Genomic DNA, 19,262 nt, shown 5'->3' on the forward strand with positions numbered 1-19,262 from the left:
GCACCACCTGGGGTACCAGACATCAGAACCACAGGCTGGGCAGGGGAGGTGCTGTCAGCAGGGCCTAGTCTTTGGTGCTTCCGCCTCACCTTCGGGCCCCCCCTCCGACTGATCTACGCACGGGCAGAGGGGAGCTTGGAGTCAGCCAGCTGGCTTCTTATTGGGACATCTGGGGAAGGGCTCAGCAAGGGAGCAACATGCCCCAGGACAACAAGGGGTCTGGGGATTTCCTACAGATTTGTATCAGTGTGATTCTGGCTTCCATATAGAGGGTAACAGAGCCTAAGTTAAACATCTGTGAACTCTTCGTTCCTTGTGCCTAGCTGTTCTGCTCTTAGGTTCTTACTGTATTCAAGCTCAGTCCTTAATAATTTAGTCAGTGGCTGCTCCCTTATTAAAAGTTACTGATAGAATTATAAGCAATCACACTGTCACCAAAGCTAGGGAGTAACATGTTTTGTTTTTTGTTTTTAAATATTTATTTATTTTTGGCTGCGTTGGGTCTTCATCGCTGTGTGCAGGCTTTCTCTAGTTGCAGCGAGTGGGGGCTACTCTTCGTTATGGTGTGTGGGCTTCTCATTGCGGTGGCTTCTCTTGTTGCAGAGCACGGGCTCTAGGCGCGCGGGCTCCAGTAGTAATGGCGCGCGGGCTTTGTTGCTCCGTGGCATGTGGGATCTTCCCGGACCAGGGATCAAACCCGTGTTCCCTGCATTGGCAGGAGGATTCTTAACCACTGCGCCACCAGGGAAGCCCCATGTTTCGTTTTGTTTTGTTTTGGGGGGGGGGAGGTGTTGACACTTGTTATTAACTCCTGGTGGCAGCCACACAACCACCACGGTTTGGTTTGCATTCAAATATCTTCAAAGCCTGGATGTTTCCTGCCCGGCATCAGGAAAAACCTCTGGGTCAAGAAACCCCGCTCTGAGTGCAGTTCTCGTCCACGTGCGAGTAGCTGGCCAGTGGCCTCAGTTTTCTGGATCCCCGTTTCTCAGTCTGTAACATGAAGGGGTTCAACCAGATGGCTCACAAGGTCCTTTCCCCTGTCCCATTTCAGAGATTACATTTTCCATGATTAATGGAAACAAAGCTGTGCTTTGCTTATCAAGACTACAGATGACACAAAAGTTAAGAGGGCAGGCGAACCCCAACCCAGAGGCTGAATGGGAGTCGAGAAAAGCACAACATGCAGAGATGGTGGGTCAAATAAAACAAGACAATGGGAAGAAGGCAATGTTCTGCTCTTAGAACCGAAAGAACTGTACAATGAAGGTGTGTGTGTACTGGGCAGAGTGAGTGAGCCGGAGATGAGATTTTTGCAATAAAGCCTTTGAATGAGACTTCGGGCTTTGGTGTCAGAAAGCAGCCAAGAACTAATGAGACCTTGGGCTCCAGGACCAGAAATGCGGGGTCAAATTTAAGGGGTTCTCTCCGATGTCAACTCTTGACTAGCTACCCTACACCTGCACACCCTCAGAAGGAAAAAAAGAAAGAAAAGAGATAAAGAGATGGGGTAAGCAGGGGAGAGGGAGAGGAGGAGGGAAACTCATGGACGGGGGGAGGGAGCAGTGCACCAGGGGGCAGGGGAGACCCCGAAGGGAAGGGGAAGGTGTCGGGGGAAAGATGAAGACCACACAGAGGTGAGGGAAACACACAGCCCTGGCATAAGAGTCGGCATGCAGGGGAGCTAGCTGGTGTACCCACCAGACAGGCAGAGAGATGAAAGGTGAGAGGAGAAAAAAGAAAACCAGAAAAAGGGACTTTGGTAATGGCAAGAAGTGGGACAGTGGCCAGGAACGGCCAGTGGCCTCATTATCACATTTTCCAAGAACCTCTGGGTGTCTGGCGTGGATGGAAGAGGAAGGCTCGGGGAGTGGGCAGGACCGTCCAAAGGGATGCAACTTGTTCGACTGGCCTACGGCAGCAGCCCTGACACAGCTGGTGGGTGCAGGTCAGGAAGGGGGCCTAACGGTCAGTGCTGCCTTGGTCTGAGAAGACCTGGGTGGCAGGGGGCTCCCACGACATATGCATTCACTCCACGCACACCTGGCAGAGATATCAGAGGTGGCACCTGCACATCACCTGAAAGGAGACGGAACCAGAAAACCCCGTGCAGCCCTGAAAGTCCTTGATCCTACTAAAAAATAAGTAAGCAGTGTTCAGTGAGATATCGCCTGTATTTAAGTTCAATCCACGCTACTCATCTTGCTGCCCCTTCCACATCTCTGCGTTTTTGTCTCAACCATGAGCATCACAAACTTCTCAAAGCATCTCTCTTCCCATATCATGAACATTAAGCACTGCATAAAGATCCATGAAATAAAGCCAGGTGCAATTCAGCCAATCCATCGGTATCTCCAAAACACAAGAATGTAACACAATGCCTATGTTCTAAACTCAACAGCCATTTTCTTAATAATTTTTCATTGTTGTTATGTGAGGGCAAGGAAGGCTAGCCGGCTGGTGGGTCGGTGGATTGTTTTTGAAAGTGGGCACAAATACGCTGTCCCACTCACACCTCTGAGATGTGAGCTCAGCCCAGCCCTGCTGGCGACACCACAGCCAGCACTCTGGCGGATGCTCCCTGCACAACGCCTCGCCCCTTTCTCGCTACTGGCATCAGCAGCGCCCCATCTTCCAGTAAACCGCCCCTCCCCCTCAAATCATCTCTCCCCTCCCCCGCTGGCAAGTTTCCACTGTTAATTAAACTTGGCAGACACCCTTCTCTCTCTCCTCCCACCTCCCCCCTGGCTGGGAGGAGTCAACTGGCCAACTGACACGCGCTGGTCCCCTTCCCTGTCCCCCACATCCTGACAGGGCTCTGGGCCTGACCCGGGGGCGGTGTGACATCTCTATCGGCATCTCTGGGCATCACCTCCCCCGAGTCGGCTGGCAGGGCTCCTGGGAGCCAGAGGGGGGAAGCGGTGCCAGGGAGCGGTTAAAATTGGACAAGGCCCAGTTTCTACGATGTTCCCAGGGCCTCAGACGTCATTCGGGGGAAAAAAAAGCCCCGAAGACGACGCTGTCTTGGTTATGCTTTGTCTCTGCAGCTATTGTTGTCTTAAAAAGCCTGTGTGGTCAGGACTGTCGGGAAAAGGCAAAAGGAGTCGCTTTCCTCCGAAGTCACGCAGTATCCTTTCAAAGCGATGGCTTCTGAGAGGTGGGACGGTCGTCATCTACCCCTGGGATTTCACAATCCAATCTGGAGCCTGACAGAGGTCCCATCTCACTGCGCACGCTCTCCTGCCCCGCACAGCCCCTCACCCTTGACCATGTGGGAGCTCCCCTGAAGGCACCTGCACCCCGACCCGGGCCCTAATGCGCACCCTGCACATCACACACACAGAGGTCTGGGTGAACGAGGGCCGACCTCCTCTGCTCCCACTGCCTCCCCCCGAGCCCCACAGGGCAGCAGGGCACTGCCACTCAGGACCGTCACCACAAACTCAGACAAGCCTGTGCAGAGGTCCAGAGAGGACCCGGAGAAAGTCATATGATTGGGAAACGTTTCCAGAAAATGAGGGCAGAGGGACTTCCCTGGTGGTCCAGTGGTTAAGACTCCACACTCCTGATGCAAGGGGCCCGGGTTCGATCCCTGGTCAGGGAACTAGGTCCCGCATGCCTCAACAAAAAGATCCCGCACGCTGCAACTGAGACCCAGCGCAGCCAAATAAATAAATATTAAAAAAAAAAAAAAAAAAAAGAAAAAGAGAGCAGAGCAGGAGCCCAGGTTTTCATGGCCATGTGAAGCAGAGTCATGATACAGGGGGTTCTCTACCATAGCAATAACCTGAGGCCCCGGTCAAGGGGCAGGTTCTGACTAGGCAGATTAGGGTGGGGCCTGAGACTCTGCATTTCCAACAAGCCCACAGCAGGGACTGAAAGCAAGGTACCAAGGCTGACCCGAGCCAGCAGGTGGCATGTACATGGAAGTCATGGCAGAAGCCCTGGGAGAGAGCTGGCAGACTCTCTGGGACTGGCCTGGGCCACAAGCATTGTCTGTGTTGTTCCCAAAAGGCCACCCCCTGCTAATTGTGTTTACTCGGTGACTCAGCCCCACTGGGTCATGGAGACCACTTCAAAGAACTTCCAGTAAAATCACCCAAGCGATAACAGAACGCCCAGCCCTCCAAGGCCCCATCCCGTGGCTGCGGGGCCCCTAACACACTCCTCCATTCACCTGGGGCTTGTAAAGGCCCCAGTGACTCACACTTCCTCCCCATGAAACCGCGACGCTTAAGGGGCTTGTTCCAGCCTCCAGCCAGCACGCAGAGTCCTCTCTGTGCTCCAGCCCGTGGCGCTGCCCTGAGACAGCTCTGGGCGCTGGGAGGACATGCACCTCCCGCGAGCACCGGGGAAGGAGGGAGAAGCAAGCCGCTCTTCCCTGGGGGCTGTGAGAGACTGGGCAGGGAGGTGCTGCCTGGGCAGTGGGGGAGGGGGGGCGAGCAGTCACCACCAGGCCACCTGTCCCACCCTGGAACCATCCTCCAGCTCAGAGCTGACCACCCTCGGACGGCTGAGGGTGCCCAGTCACTCTAGTACCCACAGGTGTCCATCGGGGTCCTGGCACGTGGCTGAGCCCTGCGAGCCGTATAAAGAAGACAAGCCAGGGGCTCAGGAGGCTACTGACCTGCTGTGAGACTCTGTGGAAGTCCCTTCCCCTCTCTGAGCCCACGGCCCTCGCCTGCAAATCGAGGCAGCAGTGACTAGAATACTAACAGGTTGCCAGCCTGCCTGGGTTCAACTCTCAACTCTGCCACTTAGCAGCTGTGTACCCTCGGGTAAGTCACTCAGCCTCTCCCTGCCTCCATATGCTTATCTGCACAATGGGACAATAGGAGTACTAACCCCACGGAGGATCAACTGAGTTAATACGAAAAGGGCTTGACACAGCACCTGACACGGCCGGGGCTCAAAGTGTTAGCTGCTGCTCCTACAGTCAAACCAGACCTTCCAACGCTGCCGTCCTCAACCCTTTGGTTGCCCAAATGGAAAGCTGTCCACCAGAGAGACGAGGCTGCACAGTCCACGAGGACAAACTGCTAGACCGTACGGCACTAACACCACCACCACCAGAAATAATAATAGCAGCAGCTAATAGGCACTGAGTCCTGCTAAGTGCCAGGATGTACTAGACTCCGCACATGTTGTCTCGGTTAATTCCCACACCAACCCTGAGGTTGTCATTACGCCGGTTGTGCAGAGGAGGAAACTAAGGGTTAGAAAAATTAAGTAACTTGCTTAAGGTCATGGTAGAGCCACTAAGGGGGCGAACAGGATACAAACCCAGGCAGTCTAGCCCAAAGCCTGTGCTCCTGAGCCCTATACACAACACTGCTGCCCAGCTCTAAAGGTCTAGCAGTCCGGGGGGACTTCACGGAGGAAGGGGCCTGGAGCTGGCCCTGGAGGATGGTGGACTTGGACAAGCACCAAGAAGCCAGATCAGCCTGGAGGAGACGTAGGCAGAACCCATCCACCTGTGCAAGTGAGAAGTATTAGAGCAGGGCCACCCCTGCCCAGAGCCTCCCAACCTGGAGCCCCCAGCATAGGCTTTCCCCCTCCCCGTGCTCCTCCCCACACCGAGACACTCAACAGACACTGTGAGCTGAGTGGGGCTTGGGGACTAAAAGTGGGAAGAAAGAAAGAGGGGTGAGCCATGGCGTTATGGCCCTGACACATGCTGCTACTTCCTGCCCACCCCAACGCCCATGACCGTGCTGGGTACAGAGGCACTCGACTCCGTGAGCCACAGACATGAGAAGGAGGCAAGAGGGTGAAAAGTGCTATTTGCTGAGCTCACCTCCCCGGCTTCTGCGGATCTCGGGAGGTGCTGGGAGGGTGGCTCCTTTGGCTGCTGGGAAGCCCTCTTACAGAATCACGGTTCAGTGCAGCCATGCCCCTCCCTAGGGCCTCAGCTTCCTCCCCTTTAACAACATGGCCCCAGACTGTGGACACTGAGACCCACAGTTGGAAGCTGACAAGCCCCCCGATACTTCAGGAAGCAGGGGGTGAAACTCCATGGCCCTGGAATGGAGCAGCCATGAAGCCTGCCGCATCAATCAAGAAAGTCCTGCTTCAAGCAGCTGACACGCCCACCTCAGGGTGGGAAAGCATCCTCCCCCTGACATGCACAGGGAGGCTGATGCCTCCTGGCCAGGCTGGGGGACAGTTGTCACCTGCCCTAGAAGGCCCAGGAGGTGGCCCGAAGCAGGGTCTGTAGGGCTCCACGGGAGGGAGGCTGGGCGGCCGTCATTTATGCCCTAGAGGGTGGGGAGGAGACTGGGACAGACTTCAAGAGTCTCCTACTAATATGCAATGATGTAGGGGGGGCATGTTCATCATCAATGAACACAGCCACACCTGACAGGCACCCCCAAAACAGATGGCAGTGCAGGAGGGACCGGCCGCAGTGTCACTGCCCTGCTACCCTCATGAGAGCTCATGACGCAAGCATAGCAGCAAAGAGGACACACCGAGATGGGACAGGAAACAGAGCAGCACAGGCAGCCAAGCTTCCATTAATCCTGCAGCCAGACATCCCCCGGTGGGCGCATGTGCCCTGGAGTAAACTTCTGACCAGCACCAGGAGTCACGACAGACTGGCTCCCTCCTGCTCTCCATCTGGACTCCCTCTCCATGACTCAGTAAAGGGAGAAAAGGCTACCTCCTCCTGCACGGACTGTGAGCAAGCAGCGTGTGCTGCCCTCCACCATCACAGGTGTTGGTACCAGTGCAGGCTCTGGGCCACACCACCTGGGCTCAGGCCTGCCACCAACAGCTGCGTGACCTTAAGCAAGTTGCTTCCACTTTCTGCGCCTCATTTCCTGGTTTATGAAATAGGAAGGATGGGCTATGAGGACTGAATGAGGACCGAGCCAGGCACACGGACAAGCGCTCCATAAACGCCAGCTCTTGTTCTTGTTATCTGACCCTCATCCATGAGTGTCCCTGCCCAATACCTGAATCCAGCCTTGCTATGCCTTTGTTTTCTTCCACTCAGGATAGGGAGGCCTCGCCTCCCCTCCCCTTCCACCATTCTGCCTGGCCACGGCCAATTCCAAACCAGCCCACCTCTCTTCCGGGTCTCTTGTTCTCCGATTCAAACAGAACAAGCCAGAGTGCTCACTGCGTGCTGGGGTAACACCAGGCCACGCCCCAACCCTCTCACGACCCTCATCGCCACCTGCACATAACATGGGCATGGGTCAGCCCTTCAAGAAAGAGGAAGTTGACAGCGCTCTGCACAAGACACCACCCCTTGGTAGGCGTGTCTGCCCTGGGGACACAAAGCCCATTCCGCCGCCGCCAAATGCTTAGTGAACAAACTAGGGATGCAGCAGGGAACGAGACAGAGTCCCTGCCCTCACGGAGCTCAGAGGAGTGCAGGTGGGAGAGAAATAAACCAATACACAAATGCAAAATGCATCAGGTAGTAAGTGCTGTGAAGAACACTACAGCCGAGTAAAATGCAGGGTGAGTGGGGTGGGGTGGAGAGGTGGCTACTGTGCTACAAGGGCCAGGGGAGGTCTCTCTGGTAGGCCACATCTGAAGAGAGACCTGAAGGAGTCTGGAGGAAGCAAAGTGCTGGAGGAGGGCTGTTCCAGGTAGAAAAACAGCAAGTGCAAAGGCCCCGGGGTCAGACCGGAAAGTAGGCGAGGACGTGACACCCCAGGCTGGACAGGACGGGGACATTCAGTCCACAGAGGCCAAAGAGGGCCACTGCAAAGGAGAGGTCTTGTCTTCATCAGCAATGAGCTGCTGTTCTGCCCCCTCTTCCCTCAACAGCAGCAGCACCGCACCCTTACATGGTCTGTGTGGTGTCTTGACTATTACTCACCACCAAGGCAACTCAGTCTGTGTCCCCAGGACTCTGAGGTCACAGAGAACCGCTCACCTCCCCCGCCCCAATATCCGTGCCGAGTTTAAACCTACTAAGACCCCTGCCAAGGGGTGGGAGGTACAAAGTGACTGTACAGTGAAAGGGCATGGGATCAGAAACTGGATGGGCCTGGGCTCTCCCTCGTCTGGCCACATACTAAGGAACTCCAAATAGCCAAAACAATCTTGGAAAAGAAGAATAAAGCTGGAGGACTCATACTTCCTGATTGGTGACAAAGCTGCACTAATCAAAATAGTGTGGTACTGGCTTAAAGGCAGACATAAGACCAAAGGAACAGAACAGAGAGCCCAGAAACAAACCTTTGCATAATGGCCAAATAATTTTTGACAGGTGCTAAGACTATCCAATGAGGAAAGAACAGTCTTTTCAAGAAATTATGCTGGGAAAACCAGATATCCACATGCAAAAGGAAGAATTTGGACACTTATCTAACACCACATACAAAAATTAACTCAAAAGGAATCAAAGTCTTAAAGATAAAAGCTATAACTACAGAACTGGACTTCCCTGGTGGCACAGTGGTTAAGAATCCACCTGCCAATGCAGGGGACACGGGTTCGATCCCTGGTCCGGGAAGACTCCGCAGAGCAACTAAGCCCGTGCACCGCAGCTACTGAGCCTGCTCTCTAGAGCCTGCGAGCCACAACAACTGAAGCCTGCGTGCCTAGAGCTTGTGCTCCGCAACAAGAGAAGCCACCGCAATGAGAAGCCCGCGCGCCGCAACCAGAGAAAGCCGGCGCGCAGCAACAAAGACCCAACGCAGCCCAAAATGAATGAATTAATTAATTTAAAAAATAAAACTATAGAACTCTTAGAAGAAAATACAGGGCAAAGCCTCGACATTGAATTTGGCAATGATTTCTTGGATATGACATCAGAGACACAGCAACCAAAGAAAGAACAGACATACTGGACTTCATGAAAATTGTTAAATTTGTGCACGGAAAGACACTGTCAACAGAGTAAAAAGGCAACCCACAGAATCAGAGAAAATATTTGCAAATCGCATATCTGATAAGAAATTAACATCAGTATAGAGAACTCCTAAAACTCAACAAGGAAAAAAAACTGATTCACAAATAGGCATGACTTGAGAGGCTTCTCCAGAGAAGATATACAAAGAGCCAATAAGCACCTGAAAAGATGCTCAGTATCACTAGTCATTAGGGAAATACAAATCAAAACCACAATAAGGGGCTTCCCTGGTGGCGCAGTGGTTAAGAATCCGCCTGCCAATGCAGGGGACACGGGTTCGAGCCCTGGTCCGGGAAGATCCCACATGCCGCGGAGCAACTAAGCCCTTGCGCCACAACTACTGAGCCTGTGCTCTAGAGCCCGTGAGCCACAACTACTGAGCCCATGTGCCACAACTACTGAGCCCGTGCTCCACAACAAGAGAAGCCCGTGCACCACAACAAAAAGTAGCCCTCTGCTCTCCACAACTAGAGAAAGCCCACGCACAGCAATGAAGACCCAATGCAGCCAAAAATAAAATAAATAAAATAAATAAATTAAAAAAAAAACAAAACACAAGATGCTACCTCATACCACTCAGGATGGCTACTGTCAAAAAGCCAGAAAATAGTTAAGTGTTGGTGAGGACGTGGAAAAATTGGAACCCTCGGGCACTACTGGTGGGAATGTAAAATGGTACAGCCACTGTGGAAACTAGCATGGCAGTTTCTCAAAAAATCAAAAACAGTATTACTATATGATCCAATACATCCACTTCGGGGCATATACCCCAAGAAACTGAAAGGAGGGTCTCCAAGAGATAATCCTATACCCATGTTCTTAGCAGCATCATTCACAATATCTAAAATGTGTAAGTAACACAGCTGTCCATTGACAGATGAAAAGATAAGCAAAATGTGATATCTACATACAATATTATTCAGCCTTAAAACGGTAGGAAATTTGGACGTGTATCTATAACGTGGATGAATTCTGAAGACATTATGTTAAGTGAAATAAGCCAGTGACAGAGACACAAAAACTGTTTGATTCCATTTACATGACGTACTTAGAGCAGACAAAATCCTAGAGAGAGAAAGTAGAAGAGTGGCTGCCAGAAGCTGGGGTGGGGAGGGGAGATGGGGAGTTACCATTTAATGGGTATAGTTTCAGTTTTGCAAGATGAAAAGAGTTCTGGAGATGGATGGTGGCGATGGTAGCACACTGTGAATGTTTTTAAAACCACTGAACTGTATACTCAAAATGGTTAAGATTGGGACTTCCCTGGCGGTCCAGTGGTTAGGACTCAGCTTTTTCACTGCCAGATCCCGGGTTCAATCCCTGGTCCCTAAGATCCCACAAACCATGTGGCAGGACTAAAAAAAAAAAAAAAAAAAAAGGTTAAGATGGTAAATTTTATGTTTATTTTACCACAAAAAACAATTGGGAGGGAAAAAAAAAACCAACAGTGGGGCAGTAGGGGGAGAGGCAAGGGCTTTATCTCCCTCCCTCTCGCCATTAAAGTAATCCAAAATCTTTGGGCCTTCAGAGTGATCCAAACCTCACCGAGCTTCACACAATCCTACAATGACTTTGATCAAGTAAAGCCCCAGCTCCTCAGCCCTGGGACTCAGAAATGCCTGGGATTTTTGAGCACAGGAGTAAGAGAGCAGGCATGAGCTTCAGGAAACTGTCTCCAGCATGTGAACAGGAAAGGTGGAAAGAGGGAAGACCTGGAAGTAAAGAAAACAGTTGGGATGCTCCCACAAGGGCTCCCCTGAACCAGTGGTCAGGGGTGCAAGCTGAGCGGTGACACAAGAGACAGCAGGGGTGGGGAGGAGGATGCTGGGTTGGGGTGTGCGGAAGGTACTGCAGTTAAGGAGGTGCAGAACTGAAGGAGGCTGGTGAAGAGAAATTAGGAGACACTGCTGAGGCTCAGGCTGAAGGTGCTAAAGGATATCTCTGGGCAGGTGGCCTGCTGACGGTCGGAAACTGGAGTCTGGAGCTAGGGAGCAAGGTTCAGGCTAACCCAGTCCACTTGGGACTTCACCCCACAGAGCCTGGAGGATGTGAGTGGCAAGCCCAGAGCGGCTCACTGGCAATGTGAAGCCCATGGGTAAGAAAAAGGTGAGGGGAAGGGGAGGGCCAGATCTAGGACTTCCTGAACAGCATCCACGCAGTAAGTATTGCTCTAAGCATATACAGGACAAAATCCTAGGGCGTGCGACCTGTGAGGACAGGAGAAGGAATACGAATTTCAGCAAGAGACACACAAAGCCCACTCAGGGAAACAGGAGGAATAAGAGAATTAAGTCTTCTGGAAGGCAATGGGGTAGAGAGTGGTGAGAGGGGCTGTTCTGCCACACCGAATGCTGCAACAGGACACAGAAGGCAAAAGTCAGTGATGCTCTGCTAATTAAGTAAGGCCATTGATTGGCTGTGGCTTCTCCACCAGAATTGCAGGGCTTGGATTAGACCAGGAAAGGAAAGAGGTTCAGCACGAATGGACTGCTATGTCTAGTGACAACTGCCTGCTGTGTTTAAGGAGTGTGAGGCCACACCTGTGCTCACTAGGAAGGGAGCCCAGGATGGACCAGCGATGTGTGCCGAGGGCAAGACAAGGAGGCATGCATCACTCCTGGTCTGGGTGGCTCCTGAGGGCCAGCCCACCGACAGGAGCACTATTTCACAGCACCCAGCCCTTGGCAAGCTTACTGTAACTGATTACTGATCAGAACTAACTCTAAAACCCAACCGGTTTCTCTAACATTCTTTAAACAGGCAGGATCGGAAGGGCCCTCACGAAAAATAAAAGGACAATGATCTCTTCCCATCTATTCTTCTGAGGCCCTGAGAAAGACAGTGTAAAGAAGAGTTTGGCCCTTCAGGGAGGCTCTCAGAGGCCCAGCCCCAAGCAGATAATTTTCCCAACCAAGAAGAGCCCTGGGACACTTTTATGCACCCTTCCTCTTAGATAAGGTGACATCACCAGAAGGGTTCAACCTTATTTACACAATGCTTTTGTGGATTTTGAAAAGGTGACCTTCAGAAGCCGGTGAAAGAGAGTCCATTCCTGAAACCACAGGCACCTTTTACAGTGTTTTACAGAAAGGACAGCTGCACGCACTCACCTGCAGAAATCCACTCAGGTATCAAATGCTGTCACACCCAGAGCAGGGGGGAGGGCCTTGGGCAACAGACCCACTGCACCAACACACTCAAGCAGTGAGTGTTCCTTTTGCCAGCCACCCTACCCCACCAAATAAAGATGAAACATCGCCAGCATCCTTCTCACTAAACCCCCCACAACAAAGCCGTCCACCATGTTCCAGTTTCACACCTATTCTTTCAGCAAATCCAGTGCTCACACTTACCTTAAGCTTGAGTGCATAACCAGTCGTCTACTCCACCGCTCAGAAAACGGGCCCACGGCCACTCTTTCCTCAAATGCAGAAAGAAGAGCTCTCCCTCACACCCCATCTCAGGCAAAATCTGGTCACACACCGTCTTCAAATTGTCCCCAGTCAGCCCCGGGAAATGCGGGAGACCATCAGAGAAGTATTTCAAATGCACAAATGTGGGTTATCTTTCACACACAGGCATTCCTCAGGAGAGAAAGTTGATCTTGATAACAAGAGAAGATATTTCACTATTTTGTGCAAGGAGAAAAAAAAAGAAAATCCACATCCCTAACCACAGAGTGTAGCAAACGAAAGCAAAGCGCACGAGCTCCTGGGGCACTGGCCACCTGCAGGTAGCCCAGACAGCTCACATGCCCAGTGTCCTCCCGTCCACAGGAAACCCCGGCACCGGCATCACTGTACCTGCCGTGCACAAGGCCCATGCTTAGTTAAAGCTTGAAGAGTAAGTACTGGATCCCCGTTTTCAGTTACACTCCAGACTCCTCAGAGCTTACGGGGCCCCTATACCGCCCAGCCTTGATGTTCTGCAGATGTCCAGAGGAGACGCGCCGAGCCAGGTCACGTGGCAAGCTGAAGACAGTGCCAAGGCCAGCTTCAGGGCCCCTCATCACTACAGAACCGTGCATAATAGAGATAATCGCTGTGAAGGGCTGAACTGTGTCCTCTCCAAAATTCACATGTCGAAGTCCCAACCCCCCAGAATCTCAGCATGTGACTGTATTTGGAGAAAGGGTCTTCAAAGAGGTAATTAATAAATTAATACGAGGTCAGTAGGGTGGGCCCTAATCCTTCTAAGAAGAGCAAATTTGGACACAGACAGGCACACACACACAGAGACCCTGTGAGGACACAGAGAGAAGACAGCCATCTACAAACCAAGGAGACAGACAGGTCTCAGGAGAAACCAACCCTGCCGACACCTTGATCAGGGACTTCTAGCCTCCAGGACTGTGAGACAATAGATGGCTGTCAGTTGAGCCCCCCAGTCTGTGGTACTTTGTTACGGCAGCCCTACCACACTAATCCAGTTGCTACCGTGCCAGGCTCTGTACAGCCCTTTCCAATACAGACATCATCCACAGTGAGAGCCGTGGAAAACCGTCAAATGAATATGCTATCCTACTTAAAATTCACAGCACTCCAGGAAAGAGGTACTGCTATCAGTCTCAATTTACAGACAAGGACCCTGAAGCTCAGAAAGATGAAGGAACTAGCCCTAGATTATTCAGCTAGACTTGGAACCAGATGTACCGACCTCTGAGCCCTCTGAGACCTTTAACTACCCCTGAGCTGCCTCTAAGCCAAACCCTGTTCCCTCTGCCTGTCCCCCACCCACTCAGCAGCCCCAGTATGATCCGAGTGTCCCTGCCCCTCCGCAGGACCACTGTATGAGACCATCGCCTTCCTCCCCACCCTCAGGCCTCCAGCAGATACTTAAGGGAACTCCACTTTCTACCATGAATACTTTTGGAATCTTTTCTTTCTTTTTCTTTTTTAAATGAGTACTGCTTTGATACTCAGAAAAAAAATTCTTAAAAAGTTAACAGTTAATGAATTCTATAGAATTCATTTGCCTGTGCACAAATAAATAAATGATCAAAAGGGATATCTTTGGAAACACAATTAAGAATAAAAAGAAAAAAAAAAAATGCAAGCAGCCCTTGCCAGCGTCCCATCAGCCAAGATGAGATAAGGGACTCATGGGGCAGAAATAAGACCGCCACGGCCAATAATCCCAGTCAGGCCATCTCCAGAAAATATCTATTTTTAAAGGCATGTTCCGTTTCATCACATTTCAGAAAAACAAAGAGGAGACCTTGAGGGGCAGACAAGCAGGCTCCGAAGCGACACGCAGCACGCACGCTTACAGCAGCGGCGAGGTCGCCTGTGGCCAGCCAGCGATTTTCATCTGAAAAATGCGAATCTCCAGTGACAGATGGAGCTCAGATACAGAGCTACCATCAGCGTGCAGCCCAACAAAGTGCCAATTTTCATATTTCCAAAGGCCTGCTGGGCCCCCAACTTCTTAGTTTAAATGGAAACTGTCAGACAGGATTTTGTGCAAACATGCGCTTTCCTTGGGGGCAAACATTCTGGGTCTACAACCTGTTCTTTCATTTTCCAAGCTTTTTGTCCATGGCAACAACATCAAAGATGAGAGAGGCGGGTGGGGAGGGCTGTCGGGGGCACCAGAGAACGGAGCAAATACAAAGTGCAGGAAGAGCCAACTGAATTACCAGGAGGTGCAATGCAGCAAGAGCCTCTTTGCTCTGCCCCTGGCCGTCAATCACAGACAAATGACAGGGCTGGGTCCACGTGGGAAGAGAGCTCCCCCCTTCTGCAGCTCCTGCGTGGATGCCCCAGTCAGTGTTAGCAGTTTCCCTCCAGATGATCTACAAGGTCGTGGAGAGGGAAATGACATGACAGAATATGCAAAAGAAAAAAGAAATTGCAGTGGAGGGCCCCTATGCCAACAGTGAAAGCACAATTCCCATATTCCCATATGAATAGGATCAGATGAGTGGGTTAAAAGTATTACTAATACTCATGGGCAAAGCTGTTGGACACAGTTTTAGTTAACGATTCTGATTCTTCTGGAACGACTTTAAAGAGCCAGTAGCTTTTTCATTCTAAGATCATTCACTGGAGCCTCCTTAAATACTCTCAAACGACAGGCTTGTGCCCAAATCCACCTTTACACCATCGGTGCGCTTCAAGCAGATGAAATTCTGAGGCGAGGACATCTGTAAGAACCATTCCAGCCCCTGTTACTAAACCATCTTCCTCTCAAGTTTGATGCACTAAACCTCATTAAACCAAGTCACCTAATACTGACCAAGTTCCTCTGAGATGTCTGTTTGGGGTTTGTGTTTGGTGGGGAGTGATTCCCTCAAGATAACTGAGGAAGAACTGCCAAAATTAAAATATTTCAATCTTCCAAAGTCTCGTTTCCCCTCTGTGTTTGCATCTCAAGGAGACAGGATGAAAACCTAGCCAAGAAGAAGGATCACAACCCCTCAAGGATCATGACCTCCTGGGCCTGGGCCTAGGCCAGGCAGAAGAATCAGTGAAGGCTCTTGATACAGGCACGATAAAAACACCAGGAAACACTGCCTTTAACAGCAACCAGAAAGGGAGAGAAGCAGTCCCTGCAACTCCGCCCCCTGCACCATCAAGAAAACTGGAGCCGGGCTTCCCTGGTGGCGCAGTGGTTGAGAGTCCGCCTGCCGATGCAGGGGACACGGGTTCATGCCCCGGTCCGGGAAGATCCCACATGCCGCGGAGCTTCTGGGCCCGAGAGCCATGGCCGCTGAGCCTGTGCTCCGCAACGGGAGAGGCCACAACAGTGAGAGGCCCGCGTACTGCAAAAAAAAAAAAAAAAAAAATAGAAAAAAGAAAACTGGAGCCTGTTGTAGGCCTCCCAGCTCAGGGCCCCGCCCAGCCCTGTAGCCTGCGTGTGCAGCCACCTCCCCCATGCTGATGGCCACTCTGTCCACTGGCTCACCACAAAGGCCACTTGTTTCCCATGAGTGCCCAGAACAGTGGCTCAACCAGTTGGCCCAGTCGCGGACTGTGGTTCTGGTGGATGGGTGATGACAAGGGCTGCTCTGACCTCAGCAGACAATTAGCAAGGTAGTGTTGAGTTACCAAGTTCTGGCAGGTCACCTACCAGGCTGGGAGACTGTGTAGGATTCGGCTTGCAGACCCAGGAAGGGGTCAGGCAGGGTCAGCTGCAGGCTAATTCATCTCCGTTTCTGTCCCTCTAGAAAAATGGAGGGACAGAAACTAAGCATTGTTTCCTCTGACCCTGGGGGGTGGGGGGCGGGAGAAGAAAGGTGGTCACAAGGCATTTAGAACTTGTCACATGAGGTCTTAAGAGCACAGGATACAGGAAGACAGCCCTCCAAGGAGGTGTTTGTAAATCTGGGAACACGGTTCAGTGGACATACGATGGGGAGGGGCACTACTGACCGCCAGTGGGTGGGGGCCAAAGATAATGAACATCTTAAAAGTGCAGGAAAATCCAAAACCCAATAGCATCCACTAGACACGCTGAAAGTCGGTTCCATCTATCTTGGCTGTTCTAACCATACCTGAACCACGGTATTTGGGAGAAAACCACAACAAATGAGGGAGGTGGGAAAGAACCAAGAGTTGCAAGAAGGAAACAGTACAAGGTCTGGAGGAACAGACTACCATCTTTACATGGCCAAACAGTGATGATGAGAAAAAGGGAAAACTCAGAGACCGTTTAAGGCCAAAACACCAAAAGGTACAAAGTGGCTGGATTTACCCATAGAAAAGGCAAGCAGCTTCTTAGAGTGGGGTGCTCCCATCACTGCTGACGCTGAGCTGCAGCAGGATGGCCACCCACCAGGACTACAGATGTCTTCGGCTGGTGGACACTCTTGACTATGAGACCCACCTCAGGTGCCCACGTCCACCTGACCTACCTCCACAACCCCTCACCAGTCACTTCTTACTACTGCCACCATCCTGGGGACACCTCTCCCAGCTCAACTGCTTCTTCCACCTCCCAACTCACCTCGAGTCTCCAGGGTCCCAGCTCTGCCACCTGCCACTATGGAGGAGGTACATAATACCTCTCTGTACCTCGCTTCCTCACCCACAATGGTTCGGGAGGATTAAGTGAATAACAAACGTCAAGTGTCTTAACATCAGAGTCATTCCGAGCTACTGGAAAACCAGCGAGCACCACCTCCCGAGAGCATTTCCCAGGGCCCAGCTCTGCACCATCTCCAAGCTCCCAGGAATCCCTGGCTACAGAAGAAAGCCTGCCTTGAGGCTGGCATTCAAGGGTCTTCCTCAAGGGCTAGGCCCAGCCTGTCTGCACCCCCCCTCCCATTGCTCTCCCCACCACGCAGGCCTCCGGCCAGGCTAATGGGCCATGTGCTCATCACTCCCTGCCTATGCCCACACGTTCCCACTTCCACCATCACCACCACCTCTACCAAGGTCCTAGCCATCTCTCCAGGCCCAGCTTTAAGTGGGACCTCTCCAAGGAGCCTTCCCAGATCCCTCCACCTGGAAACTACCTGTTCTGCTATCAGCCTGCTTATACCTCCTTATGGTTCTAACCAACATCTAGCAGGCCTGGCTGTACCTGTGAGACTGGGGCCCAGGGCTGGCCATCACAGGTGCATGGCTTGCGCAGTCACGAGGCCCTGAGCGTGGCTTCATGCTCTGCTGTTGTCATCTTAAATCTGTTAATGATTTACGAGCCAGGGGTCCTGCATTTTCACTGTGCACTGGGCTGCACATGAAGTATCCAGTCCTGCTGAGAACTCCCCAAGGAAGAGGCTTTTATTTATCTCTGCATTCCCTGCAGCAGTGCGCAGTGGGGCCTGTTACACAGCAGGGACTCACAGGAGGAGGAAAGGAGGTGAGAGTCTAGGGGTGTCTGCCACCTCGGGCGATTCGTCCATATGTGAGGGGCTCACCTTTCTCCCTTCCTTCCTTCCCCCCCACCACCACGCTCACACACAGGACAGAGCACGGAGCTGCAATCCACCTCAGATCATGCCCGACACCCACACTCCCCTCCCGTCCCCACTCCACAGCACTCCACAGTACACCATGAAAAACGTCCTTAAAATACAGCATCTTAATGACACACGGATTTGCTGAAGAGCTCACTCCCTGCAGAGCTTTAAGATGCAGGACACTGATTCACGAGTCATCCCGGCTCTGCCACTCACTGCCTGTACAACCTTGCCCATGAGGCCCGGAAAGGGGGACTTGTGGACAGGCCCTCTCCAGCCTTCCCCACCCCCTCCCTGCCCCTCCTTCAGACCTGCCAGACCCGCCCCTTTCTGCAGCCTGGCTGGGTGGCTAGGGCCCGCGGTTACCACCTTACCCGGCTCTCACAGTCCGTATTTGTGATGCCCACAAGCACGGGCCTCAGGAAGACACCAGACACACCCGCAGGCCAGACGTGGCCTTAGGGAACAGGGATGGCAGCCACTTCCTCAGGGAAGGGACACACCCCACCCCACCCCCGCCAAGCTCATAGACTCACACGCAGTACTGGCTCAGATCTGCAGGAGCACATCTGACACGTGCCCTCAATCCACCCCCTACCCCGTGACCCATAAGAAGCCTGCTGGCACTGGCACACAGCCATAAGCCAAGCCAACTTGTGAGAAAAGCACTCCCAGGCCATACAAACGTATCTGACACATCAGAGAATGAATAATCATTTGTGAAAAGACAGATATAGAACACAACAGACTCCTCCCTCTCCGTCTGACCCGGGACCACTTTAAACATAAAATTTCGGTTGACGCTAGGTGTGTTTTAGCCCTCAAGATAACACTGTTTTCATGAAGAATCACAGAATGTAAAAGACAGAAGGCAGATAAACAATAAGGTGCTACTATATAACACAGGGAACTATATTCAGTATCTTGTATTAACCTATAATGAAAAAGAACATGAAAAATATATATATGTATAACCGAATCACTGCTGTACACCAGAAACTAACAACACTGTAAATCAACTATACTTCAATTTAAAAAAAAAAAAAAGACACAAGGGAAGCCCAAAGATCAAGTAATCCAACACACCCATTTGACAGATGAGGAGACTGAGGCTCCAGCAGGGTCAGGACTGCCTACCTCTGAGCTCGTAGAGCCCCACCATGCTCCACTTGGACACTGCACCTGTGCACTGTATTAGCACTAGCTGTTTACAAGCCACCTCCCACACCCCACTGTGAGTTCCCTGAGACCACGGTGTTACCTCTTTCACCTCTGTAATTCCAGCATCTCTCACAGGGCCTGGCAGCCATACGTACTCAGTAAACAACTGCTGAACAAACAAACGACCCACAGAGACATCCTGAAGCCACACAGTCAGGGCAAACAAAGCTGAATCTGGAGCCCTAGCTTCCTGGGTCGCCGCCACCTTCCTGCTCCTTTCTCAGAGTGAATGCAGTAGGTGCTGCATAACTGGGTGAAGGAACA

The 19,262-nt window shown here is 51.8% G+C and overlaps 1 protein-coding gene across 2 annotated transcripts in view; it reads right to left on the bottom strand.

The window, feature by feature from the left end:
* Positions 1 to 19,262, bottom strand: part of DLG5 (discs large MAGUK scaffold protein 5) — a 139,073-nt gene that overhangs the window by 93,279 nt on the left and 26,532 nt on the right. The window lies entirely within an intron of this gene.

The sequence above is a fragment of the Monodon monoceros genome, unplaced genomic scaffold (genome assembly GCF_005190385.1).
Source record: "Monodon monoceros isolate NGI ecotype Baffin Bay Population unplaced genomic scaffold, NGI_Narwhal_1 Super_Scaffold_4, whole genome shotgun sequence".
In the NCBI taxonomy this organism is placed as follows: domain Eukaryota; kingdom Metazoa; phylum Chordata; class Mammalia; order Artiodactyla; family Monodontidae; genus Monodon; species Monodon monoceros.